Source organism: Molossus molossus, unplaced genomic scaffold (genome assembly GCF_014108415.1).
Source record: "Molossus molossus isolate mMolMol1 unplaced genomic scaffold, mMolMol1.p scaffold_m16_p_6, whole genome shotgun sequence".
NCBI classification, from domain to species: domain Eukaryota; kingdom Metazoa; phylum Chordata; class Mammalia; order Chiroptera; family Molossidae; genus Molossus; species Molossus molossus.
In genome coordinates, this window is record NW_023425399.1 from 12,054,769 (window position 1) to 12,061,168 (window position 6,400).

Consider the following 6,400-nt stretch of genomic DNA (forward strand, 5'->3'; position numbering starts at 1 on the left):
GAAGATAGCAGCGGCGGAGACGTGCGAAGCCAGGAGAGAGTCTGGAGAGCGGGGACAAGTGACAGCGTGCCCGCTGCAGCCACAGGGCGCAGCCCGCCTGCCTCGCTTTGTTTAGGCGGCATCGTGTTTAAAAAACAAATGTACACAAGTCCTTGGATTAGTTGCCAACTAGAAACGAGGCTGTTTCCCATAATAGTCTAGATTCCTCACTTCTCTCGGGGCTAAGACTTGGCGACTCTCGGGCAGCACGGCGACCATTGGGAGCTGCTGTCGCGGGAGCCGTCTGGACGTGGCTTCTCTGCCTTGCCAGTCTCCACCAGCTCCGCGCATGTCACCTCAGCGGGCACTGTCATCGGCGGTGCTGAGGTGGGGAAGATCCTTTTTACCAAGACCACCGCCAGCAAATCCGGTCCAGGCTCTACCCCTGAACCCGCTTAATCACCACAATTCCACCAAGTGGGTGATGTTAGCCCCCCATTTTATAGGTGGGGAAACTGAAAGGTTAAATAACTTTCCCAAACTGACAGCTACCAATGGCAGAGGCGGGATTCAAACCCAGGCAGGCAGGCTGTAGAGTCTGCTCATAACCGCACCATCAGAGGGTTTACGTCACCAGGGCCCCTTCACTGGGGATGCTCAGGCCCCACGAAGCCCCTCTGAGGTGATGAGTCTGGTCTCAAACCCCTCCCAAGACCCCTGCCACACAGTTTTTTCTGAGCCCCGGGACGCTTAGTGGGGTCTCTGCCCCCTGGGACTTGGGTCTTGCAAAAGCCCTCGTATCCGTTCCATCTGTGCTGTCCAAACTGGCTGCTGAACACATGTAGCCACTGAAACAAATTAATTAAAATGTAAAGATGAAACTGTGTTCCTCAGGGGCACCAGCCACATTTCCGGGGCTGTTCTACTTGGCAGTGCAGATACGAACACTTACTCGGCGAGGAGTTTCTGTCAGGGCTACGGGGGTGGTGTGAGACCTCTGGGTGTGGACGGCAGCTTGCACCGGCTGGTACCTTGTGCTGCGACAGCCCACGGGAGGAAGGTCAGAGCCTGGGGCACAGTAAGTGCTTGAAAAGCGGCACTTGTCCTCACCAGCACCATCTTTCAGGAGAGGCATTAGCTCCAGGAGGCCCGAGTTATCTACTTGTAGAACTACCCTTGGACTTGGTGGCGTATGGCGGCATGACTATCTCACAGGGTCTCCTTGGGCCAGGAATTTGGGGCCTGCTTAGCTAGGTAGTTCTGGGGTCTCATGAGGTTGTACTTGAAATGTTGGGCAGCACTGTGATCATCCAAAAGTTTGACAAGGCTGGAGAAGCCACTTCCAAAATGGCTCATTGGCATGTCTGCCAGGTTGGGGCTGGCTGTTGGCAGGACAGTTCCTTACACTGTGGACTGCCATAGGGCTGGTCAAGTGTTCTCGTGACATAAGGATGGCTTTTTCCATCAAATGATCCAAGAGAACCAGGTGGAATCCATGATGCCTTTTTAAAAATATATATGTTTTTATTGATTTTAGAGAGAGGAAGGGAGAGGGAGATAGAAACATGGATGTGAGAGAGAAACATGGATCGGCTGCCTCCTACACGCCCCCTACTGGTGATTGAGCTGGCAACCTGGGCCTGTGCCCTGACCCGGAATGGAACCTGCGACTTCTTGGTGCATGAGACGATGCTCAATCCACTGAGCCACACCAGCCAGACCCATGATGCCTTTTATAGCCAAGCCTTAGCAGTCACACTCTGTCACTTCCGCAATGTCCTACTGGTCACACAGGTCGGTACTCTTCATTACAAGAAGGGACTACAGAAGGGTAGGGGGTAAGCCTCATTAGAAGCTGTATTAAAGGCTGGTGACTTAGCCCTGGCCGGTTTGGCTCAGTGGTTGGACCGTCGGCCTGCGGACCGGAGAGTCCCGGGTTCGGTTTCCGCTAAGGGCATGTACCTCGGCTGCAGTTTGTCCCTGGCCCTGATTGGGGTTATGCGGGTGGCAACCACTCGATGTGTCTCTCTCACGTTGATGTTTCTCTCTCTCTTCCTCCCTCTCTTCCTCCTACTCTATCTGAAGATAAGTGCAAAAATGTCCTCAGGTGAGGATTAAAAACAAAACAAAACAAAACAAAACAAAAGGCTGGTGACTTATAGTAGACCAGACTCGTTGCTGGTCTACCCTGAACAGGGGTTAATTTACCTGGAGAGCTAACTCTGAGTGAAACTTGGACTAATATTATTTCTGAGAACTGGGCAAAGTGAGTTTTGCATGATATTGGGCTATTTTTCTTCCTGTCAACCTTCTGAGAAGCAGAAGCACCTGTGGGGCCTTTCCTTGATGGGGCAACGGAGGACCTTCAGGCCAAGTAAATGTTCCTTTGCCAATAGTTTGGGGAGTGGGATAGGCAGGATCCTAAGATGAGATGGCCCCCAAGATTTCTGCCCCTTGATGTCTACAACCTGTACACGCCCTCCCCCTGGGGGTGGGCAGGACCTGTGAATATGATGGCTGTCACTCCCATGACTAGGCTTCATCGGATGGCAAAGGTGAAGGGATTTTGCAGATGGAATGAAGGTCCCAAACGAGTTGATTTTTGAGTTAGCAAAGAGGGAGATTAGCCTGGGTGGGCCAGATTTAATCAGTTGAAAGCCCTCCCAAGAGGGTCTGGAAACTTCCTGATAAGAGCGAGGCTCTCCTGTTGACTTTGAAGAAGCAAGTTGCCATGAGTTCTAGAGCTACAAGGAAAGAAAGTTTGCCCACAGCTTTGTGAGCTTGGAAGAGGACCCTGCGCCTTAGCAAGACTGCAGCCCTGACTGTAGTCCTTAATTACAGCCTTGGGAGACCCTGAGCGGAAGACCCAGCTAAGCTGTGCTGGGACTCCTGACCCATGGACATTGTGGGACAAGCAGCGTGTGTTGTTTCAAGCTGCCACATTTGTTGCAATTTGTTACGTAACAGAGAGGGCAAATACAAAAGGTCACTTAGCTCCTTGGGACCATCAATTACCACATCTGTTCAATGGAGAGAGTGCAATACTTGGATTGTCTCTAAAAGTGTCGTGAAGTAACAGTGACAGCAGCAAGCCTATATAAGTGGTTACTGTGGGCCGGGCCCTGTTGAAAGTGCTCTACATATATTAATTATTTTATTTCTCATGGCATCTTCTGAAACAAATACTATCATCCCCATGGACAGAAGAGGAAACTGAGGCACGGAGAGGTTAAATGACTTGAACTTGCCAGGCTCACCCAGTTATCACATATCACTTTGACTCCAAGATAGCTATTGTCTGAAAAGGCACTAGATCTGTATTCCTTCATTTTAAGGTGACCCCTCTGAAAATACACATGAGTACTTATTGTGAGGAGTGTATGTATGTACCAGGACAAAACCCACCAAAACTAGGATACCCTCCCCAGGTAAGGTGCTAATGATGCATTTTCAGACCCCAGCCAGTGTTGGGGAGGAGGTTTTGGATCGGTAGGGGCTGGGGGATGAGCTTGGTAGAGTGGTCCCCACTTCAACACTTTATAACCAAAGTGAGTCCATAAAGAGCTTGATACAAGGTTGTGCCTTTCCCCAGAACTTTGCCTGCTCCTCCCATCCCCCACCCCTACCCCAGGTAGCGAGCAGCCAGTTATAGCAGGTGTTTTCTGATTCACCACTGAAAGCATTATTGTGCCACTCCTGCCCCACCTGCCTTTGTCCCTTGGGATCTGGAACAGAGCCAAGCCTGACTGTGGAGACTCGGTTGGTGAGTATGGTCAAGGCTGCCCTTTGCCATGCTTATTAGATACTGTCATTGGTTTCATTTCCCTGAAAACCACTTCCTCTCTCCCGGGCTGTCTTCATGGTCTATATGTCCTGAGCAGCACACATCCTCCCCAGGGAAGGCAGCTGAGAATTTCACCCACATTGCGGTTATGAGTTATCTTTGAAGAAACCCAGCTCAAACCAGAAAGCGAGCTCATTCATGGTGGAACCTCGGGCAGTGTGAGATCTGGTCAGGTGGGAGATTTCAGAACAGAGATTTTGACCTTATTCTCACTATGTGCTCCATCGCCCGCTCCCTGCTCCTTGTAACACACACACTCTACCTATACCTCGCAGCAAACTAAAAGAAAAGTATTAAATATGATTAGGTAGAGAATTAAAAGAAAATCAGAGCCCCAGACAGCATCAGAAGTACTATATAGGATTCAAATCAGGCTCTGTCCTCAACCTGCTCTCAGAGCTTCATGAGCCTTCTCTCCCAGAGCCTCAGTTTCCCCATCTGTAAAAATGAGGAAATGTGGATGGGAGCAATGATTGTCAACCCTGGAAAAGTTCTGATCCTGAGAGCTTGAAAAAGTGTCCCTAACAGTTTAACGACAGGAAAACTCAATTCTCAGGAGTGGAACACTGCCACCTGCTGGTTCTACTTTGCACTTGCAATCTCCAAATACCTGCCAATGCAATGCAATGCAATTTGGTGTTTATTGAGCCTATCTCAATGCGTAGGCATCGTAATGTGCCCTCCAGGACATGCGGCAATGAGCTCCCTTCCACTTGAAGCTCACCGTCTATAGGGAACACTTGACATGTACATAAATCCCTTTGTTCCCAGGAAGGTTTTCCATAAGGCGAGAAGCCTGAAGCCATGGCCTGCTTTTTGGACGTGTGTTGTATGGTCACGGTAGGCCTTGTGCTTAGCAGGGCCCTGTCTTGATTTCATGCTCTGCTGTCACTGTCTTGGAATTCTTAGTAGTTTTCTTAGCACAAGGGGCCGTACGTTTTCTTTTTGCAGGAGGCCCCCACAAATTATGCAACCAATCCTGCCTTGGAGAAATCTTGCAGGTGGTGACATCTGAGCTGGGTTTGGAGAAAAGGGCAGTAGTGGAGGGAAAGGAAAGGAAGAAACCTATTTTAGTGTGGAAGAAGAGGTGGAGTTAGGTGTTAAGCCTCAGAAACTGCGTGGTGTGGGGGAAGGAAGTAGATCAGGGGCTGTGAGGGGGATGGGCAGGGGGGGAACTTGCTGTTCCATGGACTCAGGCTCGGGGCTAGGGGGACCTCAAGGACAGTCCAGCAGCTGGAACTCAGAAGAGAGGCCAGGACTGGAGCTCCGACTTCCAGGAGGGTGTGCAGGTGGGATCAGGGGTCCTAGGGTGTCCCGAGGGGAGTGCAGAAGACAGAGCTGCACGGCTGGGCCCGGGCTTTCAAGCCAACCTAGATTCTTGGCTTCCCACACTTCTGCCTTGTGGAGTGGCAGAGGAAGTCCTTGAGGGCAGGGCTGGGTGGGCCCTTGAGCCCCAACTTCCTGTGTGGTGTGCTATGAAACTCCTCTTAGCCTCCTTGGAGTGGCTGCCTCCTTCAACAGCATCGCAGGCACTGAGCCCAGGCTCTCCTGAGCTGTGCACTCCTGGCGGGGGTATTTCCCACTCAACCTGTGCCCCGCATTCCTTGGCCAGGATTCACTCTCAGGGACCATGAGGGGCTTTGAGCAAGCTTCCCCTCCCCTGTCATAGTGGGGCCAGCCTGCTGATGGAGACTTTGGGGAATCTAAAGAGCAAACCTCTTGGGAAATGTCAGCATCTTCTTTCTCATGAGGCTTTCCATGTTCTGGGGGAGGAGTTTAGCAGGAAACGAGCCCCTCCTCAGAGTTCAAGGAAGGTCCAGCAGGGGGGAGGTGAGAGCCGGAACCAACATTTCAAACCAGTTCTCCCCACTTGGCACCATCAGGGGCGAGGACAAGTAGCTGGCACCCTTAATATCTATGTAGCTGGTTCCAGCAGCCTGAGCCAGGACCCTGCCTGGTTCTTCTGCTTCCCTGTAGAGCACAGACCAGGCAGAGGGTGTGCAGGCTGAGCAGGGATGCGTCGTGACTTAGTCCCTGGGCCCCGCGCAGAGAAGCTCCTCTCTCAGCTGGGTTATTGCCCAGTTGATCGCAATAGTTGTGCCCAGAGTTTTCCTGGGAAAGTTTTATTCTGAGCCTTGTGTTTGCTTCTGGACCTGGGGTGCATCTATGCTTGGGGTAGGGTAACTCATTGCCAGAGCTGACAGGTGGTCCCCACAGCAGGAACAGGGGTCAGGGATGCTAACTTCTTCTCTGGAAAGGTCTCAAATGGCAGGCTCTCTGCTCCATTGAACTATTTTCTTCCTGTGTGTGTGTGAGGGTGGGGTAAGTACATGGGGTTCCTCTCTCCTTTCACTGGTGAGTCATACAGATTAGATTCTGCCTTGGATTGGGGGTGCTGCTAGCACAACAGAGGGACCCCTGATCCTCAGGACTGCATCCACCTGAGCCTGCGAGAGAAGTGCCTGGGGGGACAGTTAGGATGGCACGACCTTCCACTGCCCCAGGCGCCTGCCCAGCCACTAAAGATGTGAGCCAGAGAGCAAACACAGGCAAAAGTCCAGTGCCTGGCTCCAGCCG